General features: G+C 44.5%; 1 protein-coding gene across 4 annotated transcripts in view; it reads left to right on the top strand.

Annotated features, from left to right (window-relative positions):
* PLS3 (plastin 3) overlaps window positions 1-17,191 on the top strand; it is a 62,319-nt gene that overhangs the window by 11,451 nt on the left and 33,677 nt on the right. Inside the window, exon 2 of one of the 4 annotated variants that reach the window (XM_081846769.1) lies at window positions 10,198-10,298. The exons of 2 other annotated variants lie outside the window; for them this stretch is intronic. The gene's annotated coding sequence lies outside the window, so the exon portion shown is untranslated. Of the gene's footprint in view, window positions 1-10,197; window positions 10,299-10,332; window positions 10,567-17,191 lie in introns of those variants that run through there. One more of the 4 variants, XM_081846770.1, reaches the window with a different exon arrangement.

The following is a 17,191-nucleotide window of genomic DNA, read 5'->3' as shown; positions in this document are numbered from 1 at the left end:
GCTGTGGGTTCCTGTCTTGTTGAAGGTTTGCACACCGTTCAGGTGCTGCTGCTGAATACTTTTTAAAAATGAGTTGGTCTGGGATGTAGCCAGTGAGAATTCTGGTGGGCCAGTTGCTTTTATGGGCTTTTTGAAAAGCTTACTCATAGCTGCTGGGCGCAGTCCTCCAGGAACTTCCCCTGTTCAAGGCACATTTGCATAACCAGGAATTGCTTTAAATGGATTAAATCCCATGTGTCACTTGCTGTGTCTCAGTCATGAGCATTGCTGTCTGGTGACCTGGCTTCCTGATAGCCTTCCTCGCTTTCTTATGTGTGGATAGTGAGGTCATTGGGGCAGAGGAAGCTGCTGTGTACCATGTTCAGACCATTGGCTTGTCTACTGGCAGTGGCTTTCCAGGGTTTCAGGCTTGGGCTCTTCCCATTCTCTGTCCTTCCTGGGTTGAATCCTCGACCTTTACCACTTGAAGATTGCTGATGGTCATGGTGGACCACTTTTCTCCCTGCTCTGCCAATTGCAGCATGTTTTGCTGGATGCCAAATGATTCCACAGAATTCAGATGGTAATGCAATAAAACACGATAGAAGAAATAAAAGATTTTTTTGGGGGGGGGTGAGGTCGGAAGAGAAATGTCTTGTTCTGGGGGCTTCGGCACCCTGCGTGGTAAAGCCTTTGCTGCCCTTTGCCCCCAGCCTTCCTTTCCTCCTGCCCTCTTCCAGCAGCACTACTGCCACGTGGGCAAGTTTGGCATGTTCCACGGGACATACTTGACCAGTGAGGTCCTGCTGCTTGTGAACTGGGTGGGGCTGATCGACCCCACCAACAGGTAAGGGGGTGGGGCAGCATCTTGGCTTACAAGCTGAGCCTTCACCACTGGATTGCAACTCCTGCATTCGTTACCTGCAATTTCTGCGTTGCAGGGGGTTAGAGTAGATGGCTATTTGGGTTGCTTCCAACCCTACTGTTCTATCATTCAAAATACAATTAAAAATCAGTATGAATTTTTAATGCAGACATGTGGTGGACTGTCTGAGTGAAACTCACAGACCACAGTTTGGGAGCCCCTGGTATAGCACTTAACATTAGTATACTGGTTATAAAGAAGTATGTAAGAACAGAACTGCAGGTCATAATTTTAGATATGGCAGTAAAACAAAATGCAAAATAAAACAAAATCACACAGTTAACAATCCAGTATTGAAGATACTCAGGAGCAGTGGGGGGATTGGTTTTCAAAATTAATTCATATATTGTGCACATGAATTGTGCTAAGCCTTTTGGGATCAAGCAAGAAATACATTTTAAAATAACAATAAAAAGGGGTGGTGATTTCTCACGGCAATGTAGGAGTGACAATTTAAGCTTTCCACATGTCAGGATTGCTTTTCTTAAGCGGATGTAGTTTTCCCTTCCCCTGTCCACTTAGCATCAGCTGTTGGGTGTCCCTGTGTTTCATTTCTCCAGGACGGAGAAACATCAGACTCTTGAGTAAACAAGGATGATTCCATTTGCATTTGTGACTGCTGCCTCTGAGAGAAACCTTATGTACAGATTTCTCCTGTCAACACATGGAAAATGTGACACTGCAGGTGCACCTGTCAGATTTGGTTAATTTGTGACATGCAGCTTCAATATGTTGCATGGTGGGCAGAATACTGAACTCCTAAGCCATGTATTCAGTTAAGCACAAACCCTAAATTGAACCTGCTTGTTTGTCTGACTTGTTTGCATGCAAGTTCTTTCCTTAATTATGCCAGGTGCTTAATGCTCCCAGGTATTGTATGCACAGAACTATGTGCTATTGGATTGTGGATGAAAGTAAGTTTGCTTTCAATCTCTTTCTGTTTGGAGCTCGGTAGAGGAAATAGCATCATCCCAGAGATGCAGTATATAAATTCTGGTACGTGTGGCAGGGGCTTTATACAAGTATGAGGAAGCTGTGCTCTTTTCTGCTGTCTGAGTATGTGAATTAGCTGGGCATATCAGTAGCTTGGAAGGGAGGGCAAAAAGAGCGAGAAAAGAATCAAACAATTTATAGAAGCTGTTTTGTTTAGGCTCACTCTGATGTCCACAGGAGACCAGATGAGTTACTATTTGCAAGCCTCCTGTATAAATGCATGGGAACATTGTTTGCCCTGGTTTTAAATAAAATTAAATGCAGATTTTTCTTTTTGTTTCTCTTCTGGAGGAGTGGCATGTGTGGGTGGGTGTTTGAAAAGAAAGTACAGGATCCCAAGAAAAAACAACAACCCACCATGCTCATTCTCAACTCCTGCACTGCCCACCTTCCTTTAGCCAACAAATACAGAGGGCGAATGGATTTTCCTCCCAGTTGATTATCCTGCAGATGTTATTGTATATTTAAAAACCTCAAAGAAGTGAGGTCACTTTCCCTAAATAACAGAAGATGTAGTTCTATAAATAAAGGTTGCCAGACATTGGTCTTCTGAGAACATAATAGTTATTTTGGCCTCTGCTAGAGTCTGAGGCACACCCAGATTTGCGTTATTGCAAAAAAACAAAAAACCCTTTCCCCATAAAGTAAGTAGCCATTTACACTGTGCCGCCATATCTGCAGAGGATTCTGAGCAGCATGGATTTTAACTTTTTTTTTAAAAAAACTGAAGAACATTTGGAGCTTCTAGACTGAGGTAACTCAAGGAGCCATGTTAAACATTAGCTGCTTCCAAGCCATTCTGCAAGCTTCCAGGTAATTTTGGCCAGCTAGTTATCAGCAGGTGTTCTCTGCTCTGATGTATTTTTCCTTTTTTATATTTTTGGAAGAGGGCATGTATAAATGGGAAGTTTAACCCCCAACAAAGTGATCCCTGAATTGATAAGGTGGGTCCTAAGGACTTTCATTAGATTCACCAGGAAGCTGAATGGCCAAAACATCCCAGAAGAGCTATCTTGGATAGACTGTAGTCCTGCATGCTTTTCCCAGCTGTGGTCAACCAGAGATGACTTTGGAAATTTGGCAAGCAAGGCATATCCTCCTGTTCTGTCTGTGTCCTCAGCATCTGGCAATCAGAGGCACCCTGATTTTGTTCCTGAGCTGCCAGAGGATGGGAGGATTAAAAACTGGAACTTACATCCAGATCCCAAGCAGAGACAAAATGATGAGTAGAGAGTGAAATCTTCTGTTCTTTTTCTTGGAAAAAAATCTGGAATAAAATCCAGCAGTGTGCAGCAGCAATCCTCACTATTCAGACTGATAATTTATGTTTAGTGCTCTCTTCTGGAGGCTGAGTCTCTTAACCATGCTGAGACACTTCTTGGAATTCACTGCTTTCCTTCTGGGAGATACCCAGGAGAAGAAAACCAGGTTCAAAACAAACAGTAGCTTTAAAAGGGGCTAGTGGATCATTTTATAAACAATTTCAGGAAAAGGAACTGGAAATGTTTCAGACCGTTTCCTCTTAGAATAGGCTACTCTGAATACTTGGTGGTGGTGGGAAATCCAATGAGAAAGTTCCACGAATGCATGTAGAGTCATAGAATTGTAGAGCTGGAAGGGACACCGAGGGTCATCTAGTCCAACCCCCTTGGAATGCAGGAATCCTGCCCATCATATATTCAGAAACTGATGCATACATTCTGTGTTAGTCTCTGCTTCCAAAGAAGTCAGCTTCTTATTATTAAAGTTGATGCTGCAATAATGGTTAAGGAAATAAGAACTTGTTTATACCATTTATCCATTGAGTCCAGTGTTGTCTACTCTGACTGGCAGCTTCTCTCCAGAGTTTTGGGCAGAGGGATCTTTTCACATCTACTGCCGCCTGATCCTTTTCTAACCTGAAGATGCCAAGGGTCGGACCTGTGCTCAAGCCCTGAACTACTGTCTTTACTCATGTGCCACAGGTGGGATGTGTCTCAGTGGAAGCCTGCCCACAGGGATAAAAAACCTGTTCATTTTTATCACCTGCTTCTCAGAGACCGACCAATGAGGTGGTGATCTTCTTTGTACCCTGCCAGTTTAGACTGAGGGTGAAGGCTGGCTCCCATATTTTGGGAGAGGGGAATTTCTAGATGTCAAAAAGTAGCATGTCAGGAGAAAGATAGATTTAGCACCCTAATAGCTCTCATGCAGTATATATATTTGCTCCAGAGTGAAGCAATCCAGACCAGACAGAGGTTTTCCACCTCATATTATGTTTATGAGAACTGGGCTTTTGTTTTACTGTTTCTGATTTCCTAGTCCCAGCTGCTTTCCTTCTCCCTGATCATTCACTTGATTGATGGAACTGTCTAAACTTGTCAATTTCACTCTTAAGGTTTAAAAAAATAAAATTACTGGATGTATTGAAAAGCAGGAAATGCTTTCAAACATGTTATGTGGGAACTGCATTTGGTCAACTTTTGCAATATAAACTTCTTCCTGCATGAGATGCAGACATCATTTGTCCTACAAAGATAAGGGAGATATGATTTCTGATATGGTTTCACTGTTGTGACTGGATATAAGAATGGAAGGAAACAGCCTGCAAATGTATACTGTAGTGCTCCAAAGGTCATTCCTATGCCAGCTCACTCTGGAAGAGTCAACTGTTTATTTTTCTACCTTGTTTTTCTTTGCTTGGGAGATCTTACTTTGGAGAGAGAGAGAGGTGTGCGCGCACACACACACACACACACACACTTCTGCAAGCAAGTGGTGGGCACCTGCTCAGGCAGGTAGCCTCTTGTCTGCCTTTAGAAAGGTAAACACTCAAAGCAAGAGCACAAAATCTGCCTTCTGCATAGCCTGTTACAGAAAGAGTCTGTTAATGCATTTCCCAACTCCCTCCTTTGTTGCATAGTTGCCCTCCTGTGGCAACTGTCCTGACTCATCCAAAGGCATAGCTACTGCCCATGGTTCTCTTGCTCAAGATGATTATAGTAATTTGCTTTCTGCTTAGCAACTTAATGAGGCTTTCTGCCATCAGGTCATTTTCCTTCTTCAAACCCTTATTGAGATGTGTTGACTGTGTGTGACTCTTCACTTAGATGTTTTCCAATTTGGTGCTTTGGTGGGGAGAACCAACAAGTTTGGGGGCTTTAATCCCACCTGTGATTTCAGCTGGAATGTCCCCTCTTTCAGTTATGGTTGGGAGATATTATTTCTGTTTGGTGCCATGGTTGGCACTGCTCCTGTCCCGGCTCTTGCAGTGTAATCTTGAGATGTGTGTGCCAACGACCAGTGGAAAGGAGGGGTGCTACTCAATGTCTTCCCACTGTAGGGATGCTTTGCAAAAGCCTTTGCCTACTCTGTGGCTTCCAGACATTTTGGACTACAACGCCCTGCGCTGGCTGGGGCAGATGAGAGTTGTAATCCAAAAGTCTGAAGTCTGCTTGGTTGGTGAAGTCTTCTGCACAGTATTTCACTCCTTTGTTTATATATGTCCTGCCTTTTTTCCTCCAAGGAGCTCAAGATGGTGAACAAGGTTCTCCCCTTCCCCACGAATACCCTGTGAGGTAGGTTAATGAAGACGTAAGATGAAAAGAGTGCATGGGAAGAGCATGCCTAGCCCCATGTGATAAAATATTGGCCCTGACAAGTCTGGGTTGAAATCACCACTCAGGTATTCCATGGGAAGCTGTCTTGTAATGGGTCGTCTATTTGCTCATCTAATCCAGCATTGTGTACTCTGACTGGCAGTGGCTTCCCAGTGGAGGGCCTTCCCATCACCTCCCACCTGGCTTTTCTTTGTTTCAAAGTGTGGATGTGAGAGACTGTGAGGACGCCTTCAGACCATGCATGCACTCCACCACTGAGCTAAACCCTTTGTATATCTGGATCCCTACTATTTCCCCGATCAACATCTGTGGAAAGGGCCAAAGTTCAGCGGTAGAGCATTGGTTTTGCATGTGGAAGGACCCTGGTTCAGTCCCCAGCATCTCCAGGGTGGGGGGAGACCTCCTGTCTGAAACCCTGGAGAGCCTCTGCCAGTCAGTATAGACCATTTTGGGCTAGGTGGACCAATGGTATGACTTGAACAGTTTACCTTCCTCAGTTGCTTTTAACAGAATCTTAGTGGTTGACGTGGAGTCAGTCTCTGAAGACTTCCTGATCAGAATAGTTGTGTCCCAAACAGCTTAGACTTTAAATGTGGTTGATTCCTAGATGAATCACAGAATCATAGAATTCTAGATGCTCTGTCACTTGGTCCCATGTCCTTGTCTTTAGCAGGTTTCTTTAAGAGGCGATTTCATGCCAGTTAAGGATGAGGAGTATAGTAACTTTTGCATGCAAATATCCCAATTATGTGACCTGTCCTTTTGTCTCTTCTCTGTTGTCACCCTGCTGCTGTGGGTGTCTTCTGTAGCAGTCTCTGAAGCAAAAGAGAGGAGCTACTGGCACCACTTAAAAACAAGAAGTGTGTGCATTCTCCTTGCTTTTACTGCCACAGAGAGATGCAGAATTGTAGGCTAAAAGCATAATCTGAGCACAATGCAGACAAATGTCTCTCTTGGAGCCTCTAATAAGCTTCTACCCATTCATTTCCTGATGCTGACAAGCTGAACAAAGAAGGAGGCATGTTTTAAATTTAGCTCTGAGTCACTGGCTTTCCTGCATCTCAGAACTCTGGGTAAGTGTATAGGCAGATTCCCTGTAATGAAAGCCAAATATACATCTGTTGCAGGTTTGCTGGACAGTCTCTCCTCATAAGCATTTTGCTTCTGTATTACTGTTGGGCAGTTGGGGGAGAAGGGATCTGTCAGGATGAAGGTGGGCATTGGCTTCAGTGAGATTTGTGCGGTCTAAATTGCATGCCAGGTTGGCAGCCATAATTACTTCCGTGGCCCACTCTGAGCAGCTTGTCGGGTGCAGACGTCCTCTTTGCATGATCATCGGTTCCTGGGTCACTGCGAGGGAAAGCCTGCTCCCTGCAGCTCCCCAGCCCATGAGAAAGTGGTTGTGGGAATAAGCATCCTTCTTGTGATGTTCTTTGGCATCTTTGTCCCACTTTTGAGAAATGATTAAAAACTTCCTTTTTCTTCTTCATGTTCTTTGTGGTTTCTTTGATCTTTTCCCTACTCGGAGGTTAATTATTGCACTTCTAATGCGCTTCGTTGCTTTCTTTTAGCTTTATCCTCCTGTGTGCCTGCAGTCAGAGATCTGTTCATTCTGTTTTTGCAAAGCTCGTAGCATATGCTGGGTACTTTATGAAGGCACCAATTGCTGCATGCAGAATTCAGTTTTCTGCACACTGGTTAGAGCTGGAGTGTCATGGGTCTCTTATCTCCCTTAGCAATAGCTAGGGATGTTGAGAAGGCAGTGGGGGGGTTTTATTCCACACTCTATTGCATGCAACACTGTTTCTTTTCTGCTGCTTTTCATCTTCCACCAAATATTGCATTATTGCTCTCGCTGTCTGCTGCGGCAGAGTTACATAACTCGCTAAAGTCATTACATGCATTTTGATCTTGTTATGTTATTCCACTTTGTTTGTTTCATTGCAAAGGAAACAACATGAAAGTGGGGTGGGGGAGGAATGTAATCAGTTATTTATCATTTGCAGGCTGGAAGGATCCACAACCATGAATGCCACTTGTATTAATTGATTTCCGTTCTGGACATGGGATGAATAACTGAACACTGGCAGTTTCCACTCGTGTTTTTGCTTTCATTCGAATTCTCTGATATCCCTAGCAATATTGTGCAAGATTTTTCAGGAAGGCAAGGAAGCAAGCAAGAGTGGTTCCTCTATGTTTGCCCAGCTAAGTTTGCCCTGTTGTGCTCCAGAACGTGAAATGTCTGTGAAAATCTTCTTCCAGTTCTCTCTGCTCAGGGTGTGGCTGGGGAAATGATGAGGGAAATGGAAGCTGGCACCTTCCTAGGAACCCTAATGTCATTTCCTGTGCTTCAGGGCCTCTTCTGTTGCCTGTGGAGGCGCTTCTAAAGGTTTTCTGTGCTGTTTCAACATGCTGGTGTGCATCCGCAGTTCCTTTTTCTTCCACTGCATGATTGCAATGGGCCTGACCACACAGCTTTTTAAAAGCAGGTGTTCCTCAACATGGGAATATTATGAAGGGTGCTGATGAAGCCTTGCTCACCAGGTAATAAAACACTTCATTCCTCTAAGCCCCCTAGTTGATGCTTGACTCCCAACAATTCTGAATAATTATTTTTATTCTGGAAAAGCCAAACAGGCATTGGGGAGTAATGTCTCTTAAGCTTATATTTCATTTCAAAAAAGTTTCCTAGTTTAAAGCTGGAATGTTCAAACCTAACATTCACAACTCTGGATTATTTGAAAACTGGTGGTTTTTTTTGCAAAAGACACCCCCACACACCCAGCTCCTCTCTCAGGGCTGAACAGTGCATAATGCAAAAGAGCCATGGTTTTGATTTCCTTACATGCCTTGATCTTTCTCAAAACAAAAAACAAGAATTATTTCTGGATTCTTATGCTTTAATTCAGCCTCAAAGAAAATCAGCACTGGTTTATGAACCTTGGTTTGCTTTGAGCCTAGTTAGGTATTGGGTGTGTGAACCTGGCATCCTTCCTTGACCATGGTTTTTTTGGCCACCCTGTCCGGAAGCTCCCTAAGCTATAAAAGCACAAAGCAAGAGCTTCTGAAAAGCAAACAGAGCTTTGCAGAAACAAACCATGGCTTGTTAGATCATCTGTGGGGCAACTCATGGTTAATTTGAGGTTTGGCCTGACCAAATGCGTGACTAAAAGTTATGTGTGAACAAGGGCCTTTGTGTCTATTAGGTGGCCATAAAATGACAGTTGCATGCGCATGTTGCACTGTGAGGAGACTGATATGGGCTTTGAAAGCTCTCTCTTAACTTATCTGGTACGCATGTTGCTTGTCTCTTTCACAAGCAACCTTCGTCCCTGCCTTTCAGGTTGTAAGGGTGCAATTAGTCGCTCAAGGCTATTTAACCAGCCTACCATATGTTGTGCTTTTTCACTGAAGGGACTAGGCCTGATGCAAAGTGGCAAGAAAAATGCAAAAGCCAGTAGTCCAAAACTCCCATCATGAAAGAGACTGTTAGGTGTTGAGATGACATCACAATGTTTTAAATGTACAGTTCCTTGCCACCTCTGCCTTTCTGATGGGGCTGGAGCCAAGTACAGGTGGAGCCAAGTACAGCCAAATTAACAGTGTCCAGGCATATAAAACAGAAGCTCAACTGATTTGATCCCCTGTATTGCAGAGGTTGGACTCTGGCTCCCTTCCAAGTCTGCAATTCTGTGAGTCTGTGATGTGACCAGCAGATTCCTTCTCCTTTGCAGCCAAAGGCCTGATAACAGAATTCCTTCTTGATACAGTGGTACCTCAGGTTACATACGCTTCAGGTTACATACGCTTCAGGTTACAGACTCCGCTAACCCAGAAATAGTGCTTCAGGTTAAGAACTTTGCTTCAGGATGAGAACAGAAATTGTGCAGCAGTGGCACGGCGGCAGCAGGAGGCCCCATTAGCTAAAGTGGTGCTTCAGGTTAAGAACAGTTTCAGGTTAAGTACGGACTCCGGAATGAATTAAGTACTTAACCTGAGGTACCACTGTACTTAGTCCCATGGGGCTCCTTCTACAAAGAAGGCCTGGGATGGCATTAGCCTTCTCCAGTTTCTCCTTCTCCAGCTGTAGCCCCCTTCCATATCACCTGCTGTTCTCAGGATCCTCCCACCCCAATAATGGCATGGGGGGGGTGATCTGCAGTAGGAAAGGAGACAGGAACTCTCCAATGCAATCTCTGTAACGCAGTCTCTGCAAAAATCTTGGATCCAAGCCCTTATATTTAAAACACACAGACACACTTAGAACCTTGGCAAGTGTTTACCTCTCTGGAGAATTAGCTACTAGCAGCTAAATTTCTAGGTCATGGCTAAGGAAGGCAAGTGAGGAGAGTGACTCACTTTCTTGGCTCAAGGAGGACACTCTTTCTTCCCTCCTGAGAAAAAAAGCAGCAGGGAAACATTTTGGCTAAATCTCTCCTTGGTCAGGACTACTGTACTCTTTTAGCAATGTGAAATCTTTCCTTAGTAAAGCTGCATGCCATTAGCCCTGGCAGAACAAATGAACTGTCTTCCTTTTCTGGGATAGAGAAAACCCCCACAATTTTAATCTGTGAAACAGAAGTTCTAACACATTGCTTAGAAGTAGTTTATGCCTGAAGATGTACCTTTTTCTTGTACTGAAGTTTTGGAACAATGTGCAGGGAAGCTGTGAATGATCCTTGGTTTGCTCTCTGCTTGCAGCTGAAAGCTTCTGTTTGATTCACAAATCAAATTTCAGAGAAGCCGCTGCCCCACCCGCTGGGCTGGATCTGTGATCTGTCTGCCCTGGAGCTTAGAGACAGGTGAGGAGAGCTACTTGCTGGGAGTTTTGCTGTGTAATGCAAAGTTTCTAGACAGTGAGGAGGGGGCTTTTAAACAGCTCAGGCTTCTGTCAGCATGCTCTCATTTGCTGGCAGGAAGTGTTGTGACTTGCTGCTTAGAATTACAATTCTAAGAGGAATGCTGGGCTTCCAGAATTAACTTTCTAGGCGTGGAAGAATGTTCCATATTTTGCTGTGGGGCTAAGTGAAGAAACAGATCTGCTATCCTCTGAAATCTGGATGGGGCGAGGTAAGGAGACTGAAACAATTTTGGGGATCCAAAGCGGGAAGTCTTGGCTCAGTGTTGCTGCAGTGTGGCAAAATGAATTCTTGAGGCTAAGCTGACTTGCAAGATTCCCCTCTCTTTTTACATTTAACTTCCTCTTTACCCCTGGTGTGTTAAGCAGTCCTTTTGATAGAAGCGTACAGGAGATGGAATTCAGTCGAGACAAACCTTAAGATTAGAGTTTTTCTTGTGAAAAAATAAGAGCAGATTTGAGCAGTGTCTTATGTTTTTGGACAGGCTACGATGGCGGACTAATAGCTCTGTAGTTCTGGTTTGCTTCTCCAAGAAAGCAATGAGTATAATGAGAGCAATGCTGGTCTGTCATTCTCCACCCCAAGTCATTTTTTCTAGATATAAGCAAAGGAACTGTGCCCTTAAATATGATTCCAAAACTCACAGTATGCTATTATAACAGAGCCAATCAAAATAGCGAGGTTTCTTTTTTTACTTCTTTCAGTGATTCTTCTGCACACACTTCTGCTTTTAGATCTGACAGTTGATTTTTGTGAAGTAGGAGAAGTGATTTTTTTGTGGGGTGAGACAGGCTTTCGTGGGGTGGGACACTTCTTTGCAGAGCATTCTAAGTAAATATTTTTTGCTCATTTGATATGTGAAGCTACAATTTAGGTAATGGGAGGTATTTTCTAGGTTGCTCTAGACAGGAGTGTGTTGATGTTTTAAGTCAAGAATTAAGTTATCTAATAATGAGATGCTGCAAGCTCCAGTATTGAAAACAAACTTTCTTGTTGTCTTCATTTTGACACTTGAAATGTGATACATGGTCCATGAAGCTATTGCAAAATGGGCTTTGGATCTTTATGTAAAACTTCATTTGCTCTAGAGTGAGAATTGGGGTTGGGGTGTGTGTGAGAACTGAGCAGGATTCTGGAAGGGGAGTTCCTGCCATCTACAACCCCCCTGGCTCCTTGTTGTGGGGCTGTTTAGGCAGGGCTCTGTGGTTGCAATCCTGCACAGAGAAGAGCACTTAAAATCCCTTGACTTCAGGGATGCCAAGCACCTATGGGATTTTGCAGCCTGTATACTGCCGGGTTGACCTCTTCTTTGATTAGAGAATCAAAAATACTGCAACGATTTCTTAACTTGTCCATTTAGCCTTAGAACAGGCAGCAATAGGTTAAACTAAACATAAACTGTCCCATTAGAAATTGAATAAATGGGCTGCCCAACAGCTCTAGGGACCTCCAGTTGTTTTGGATTGCAACTCCAAACCAGCCCCACCCAGCATTGACAAGAGCATCAGAAGAGCCTGCTGGATCAGACCGATAGCCCACCTAGCCCAGCATTCTGTTCTTCCAGCGGCCAACCAGATGGTTATGGGAAGCCCACAATCAGGATCCAAGCACAAGAGCACTCTTTACTCTTGCGGTTTCCAGGAGCCGGCATTCAGAAGCCGGGTGGGCCATTGGCCTGGTTTTATGTTCTTATCTATAATAAATAATAATAATAATAATAATAATAATAATAATAATAATAATTATTATTATTATTATTTATTATTTATACCCCTCCCATCTGGCTGGGTTTCCCACTCTGGGCAACTTCCAACAGAATATTAAAATAGTCTATTAAACACTAAAAGCTTCCCTAAACAGGGCTGCCCTCAGATTTCTTCTAAAAGTCTGCTAGTTGTTTTTCTCTTTGACATCTGGTGGGAGGGCGTTCCACAGGGCGGGTGCCACAACAGAGAAGGCCCTCTGCCTGTTTCCCTGTAACTTGGTTTCTCGCAGGGAGGAAACCGCCAGAAGGCCCTTGGCGCCGGACCTCAGTGTCCAGGCAGAACAATGGGGGTGGAGACGCTCCTTCAGGTATACTGGACCGAGGTCATTTAGGGCTTTAAAGGTCAGCACCAACACTTCGAATTGTGCTCGGAAATGTACTGGGAGTCAATGTAGGTCTTTCAAGACCGATGTTATGTGGTCTCGGTGGCCACTCTTGTCACCAGTCTAGCTGCCTCATTCTGGATTAGTTATAGTTTCCAAGTCACCTTCAAAGGTACCCCACATAGAGCGCATTGCAGTAGTCCAAGTGAGAGATAACTAGAGCATGCACCACTCTGGGCAGGTAGGGTCTCATCCTGCGTACCAGATGGAGCTGATAAACAGCTGCCAGGACACAGAATTTACCTGCGCCTCCATGGACAGCTGTGAGTCCAGAATGACTCCCAGGGTGTGCACCTGGTCCTTCAGGGACACAGTTACCCCATTCAGGACCTCTACACCTGCCCACCTCCTGTCCCCCCAAAACAGTACTTCTGTCTTGTCAGGATTCAACCTCAATCTGTTAGCAGCCATCCATCCTCCAACCACCTCCAGACACTCACACAGGACCTTCACCGCCTTCACCGGTTCTGATTTAAAAGAGAGGTAGAGCTGGGTATCATCCGCATATTAATGAACACCCAGCCCAAACCCCCTGATCTCTCCCAGCAGCTGCATGTAGATGTTGAAAAGCATGAGGGAGAGGAGGGAACCCTGAGGCACCCCATAAGTGAGAGCCCAGGGGTCTGAACACTCATCCCCCAACACCACTTTCTGAACACGGCCCAGGAGGAAGGAGCGGAACCACTGTATGACAGTGCCCCCAGCTCCCAGCCCCTCAAGACGGTCCAGAAGGATGTTATGGTCGATGGTATCAAACGCCGCTGAGAGATCCAGCAGAACTAGGAAACAGCTCTCACCTTTGTCCCTAGCCCGCCGGAGATCATCAACCAGTGTGACCAAGGCAGTTTCAGTCCCATGATGAGGCCTGAATCCCGACTGGAAGGGATCCAAATGGTCTGCTTCTTCCAGGCGTGCCTGGAGTTGTTCAGCAACCACTTGCTCAAACAGCTTGCCCAAGAATGGAAGATTTGAGACTGGGCGATAGTTGGCCATGATGGCCGGGTCTAAGGATGTTTTTTTAAGAAGCGGTTTAATGACTGCCTCTTTCAGTGGGCCTGGGAAGGCTCCCTCACAGAGGGAAGCATTCACCATCCCACGAAGCCCATCGCCCAGCCCATCACCCAGTTCTAGACTACGATTCTCACCATCCCTGGTCAGCAGGGCCATAGGATTTCATTGGTGCCTCTAGGCATGTGCTCCACACTCTGAGCTTTATTCCCCGCCCCCCAAAGAAAAAGCAAGTCTCTAGCTCTCATAGAACTTTATGAGTCAAAATACACAGGTACTTCTTGAGTGATTTCTGTGAAATGAGGGTGTGGTGTAGCCACGTTGTATATTTTTATTGGTACTGAGGAATGCACCCTGTTGCTATCAGACAGAAGTAGCACCTCCCCCGCCCTTCTCTCTGTGTGAAATCAATATCTTGTGATCTCCACAATTGGGACCAGTAGGACATAATGGAACGGTCTCCCTCGGGAGGTGGGGGACTCTCCTTCCTTGGAGGTTTTTAAGCAGAGGTTGGGCACCCATCTGTCATGGATGCTTGAGCAGAGATTCCTGCATTGCAGGGGGGTGGACTGGATGACCCTCGGGGTCCCTTCCAACTCTACAATTCTATTGATTCTATGACTTCCCATGGTAAGGTTTGTGGAGGTGACTGTCTCTATAATTTTGTGTTTTGCTGCACTCCCCACAGCAGCCACTTTGTCCTATGCCCCCGCACAACAGTTCTTTGGGGACTGGTGCCCCCTGTGTTCTCTCAAAATTCAAAATGTGCCCACTGGTACAAAAAGTTGGAGAACTCCTTACTTATATCATGCGATAACCTAAATTTTTTTTTCTCTTTCCAAGCCAGCTTGATTGGTGGTGGTGGTGGGGGAGTGTTAGGTGTGGTTCAGATGGCTACTTAGCCAAAATGGGTTTAGTATTTCACTGCCTCCCACTTAATCTGTCTTGCAAAGCAGGATATGTGAAATTGCAGGGTAAAATGAGAGCCTACTCTAAACCTTCAAGTTTTGTAAGTAATTTCTTTGTCGTATTATTAACAAGGTTCACTAAAACAATATTAGAAAACATTTTAACAAAAGAGGGTAACTGTTAGCTGTGTTGTTGTTTTCTTCAAACAACAACACACAAACATCTTGGCAGTGACTCCATCTTAATAATAATAATAGTAATGTGGGATTTTCACAAGTTTGCCTATAATAAAATCTCAATTCCATTTCACTCACTCTCTCTGAAGACAAAAGAAGATTTCAGAATAGTTTGTGAGGCCTGAATTGCAGCTCAGTTCAGATAATGTTGGGCTTGGCCAGGGAGGGGCCGGCTCATGGCTCTAGTTCCAAACCATTTCAGGACATAAGTAGCAAGGAAAACAGCTGATAGCCTCTGTCTCCCATCCCACATTGAGGACTGGCACCTTTAATCTGTTGCCAAGTTAATAAATATTATATATATATATATATATAAATTTTTCTGATTAGTTTTAGGAGTTCTCCTCCTACTAAATTTTAATGGCCCAGAAAGCCCCAGCTCCATTGCTTGCGTGCCTGCCAGCCTCTCTCTTTGAAGACTTCTCACGTTCAAGCATTTATTCCATTGTTCCCCAACCTGGTGCTGTTTTTTGGGACTACAGCTCCTATCAGCCAGCATAGCTCATTAGAGTTGTAGTCCAAAACAGCTGATCTATGGGCAGGGGTGAGGAACCTGAGGCCTGGGAGCCAAATGTAGTCATTTTGGGCTGGCCTCCTCAAGCCACTCCCCTCACACTTGCTGCCCTGGGGCTTCCTCAAGATGTTGGGTTTTTTGCCTGGCTGGGGTGCATGATCAGTGATAACCACTTTTGCTCGCCTGAGTGGAGATGTGTGGAACGTGTGTGTGTATGTGGGGGGGTCTTTTGCATGCCTGGTATCTGACACTTGGCTCACTTTTGCCCCAGATGAAATGAGGCCCCCAGTCTAAAGAAGCTTCCTCCCCCTTGCTCTAGTCCAGTGTTTCCCAAACTTGGGTCCCCCCAGCTGTTTTTTGGACTACCAGCATCCCTAGCTAGCAGGACCAGTGGTCAGGGATGATGTGAACTGTAGTCCCAAAACAGCTGGAGACCCAAACATGGGAAACACTGCCTGGGGCATTAGAAAATCCATTAGAAACACTAATGGCTTGGTGTGGGCGTGTTTCTTTTTTCTTGCTAGGAATGCCTTCGCTGGCAGTTTGAAATTTATTTTATTTCATTCCTGATAGAATGTATTGTTTATGATCTGCAGTGTTTGTGCCATCTCGGTCCTAATCTTTGTGGCCTAGTGGCAGCCTCTGCCTGACTGCTTGAGAGCTGTGGTGACCTTGCTGAGTTTTATTTGTTTTGTTTCCTTGGGAGGTGGTGGACCCAGTAAAAGAACTGTTGAAAGATGCTGAAAGCTGCTGGCTTTCAGGTAGAGGAATGTGGAAAGGTTTCACTCCTCATACCTTTAAGGAGATTGAGCAAGTATTCTGCTCTGCCGGCTCCAAGAGTTCTTTATTCTATTTTTTTGGAATCTCTGCTTGTTGCTGCTGCTAAACAGTTAGATGATATGAGAGCTTAACCTTTTTGAACCTGGATTCTTCTGAGTGTAGGTCACTTGGAACAGAAAATGACTGGATTTCTTTTCTTCAAATTTTTGTTTGTATAACTTCCCCAGCATGTGTGGAAAGGGCTTCGGGACAGAAAAATAAAACCCCACCCTGAAAAAGGCCCGTGCAAACGCAGAGGAAACAAAACCATCCTAAAGCAAAGCTTACTGTAAGGGTACAACAGCAACTAATAGTACTAGTACTAGTACTGAGTAGTAATAATGGTAGTAGTATTAATACAGCAACATCAGGAAGGCCAGAGGTCTCTTAAAAGATACATTGGGTAGATGTGAAAGGTATTAGCCTTCACATTTTTAGAAATGTATATTTTAGTGTGGCAGCACTCACTCTTTGGGACTCCTTATTGTTGGATGGCTCAGTTGGTTAGACCATGGTGCTGATAACGCCAAGGTTGCAGGTTCGATCCCTATATGGACCAGCTGCATATTCCTGCATTGCAGGGGGTTGGACTAGATGATCCTCAGGGTCTCTTCCAACTCTACAGTTCTATGATTCTATGAAACACCTTCACTGTGCTCTTTTCAGTGAAAATATGTGTCTTACCAAGCCTATCCAGACATGTAGGAATTTGACATGTGTTTTAATCTGGTTTTTACCTTAGCATTGATTTTAATCATTTTTGAATGTTTTAAATTGTTTTTAACAACAATGACCAATGGCTCATCTAGTCCAGCACTATGTTCTGACAGTGGTCAAGAGCATGCCCTAATTGGAAGCACCCAAGCAGGACCCAAGTGCAACTCATGATTCCCAGCCAGTGTTAGAAATTCAGATATATATAAGCCAGGCACCAAATGGCTTCTTAAACCAGGATGGCTCCTTAAGCCCAAACAGAATGCCTAGTTGCCATTTTGGGGCCAGACGGCTCAAAAGTTGTATTTTTCAATAGGACTTTTCAGTTCCTGAAATTCATTCTGAATGTGCAGATAAAATATAACAGATAGAATTCTACAGAATGTCTTGCTAGTGTGTGAAAACAGGATCCACAGGCATCTACCTCCAAATGGTAGAGACGTCAGGTGCCAATCCTGGTGTCCAGGCATCTTCACTTGGTTGTAAGT

The sequence above is a fragment of the Podarcis erhardii genome (assembly GCF_964252035.2).
Source record: "Podarcis erhardii genome assembly, chromosome: Z".
In the NCBI taxonomy this organism is placed as follows: domain Eukaryota; kingdom Metazoa; phylum Chordata; class Lepidosauria; order Squamata; family Lacertidae; genus Podarcis; species Podarcis erhardii.
Note: the sequence above shows the minus strand (reverse complement) of the source record. Positions and strands in the feature narration are given on the sequence as shown.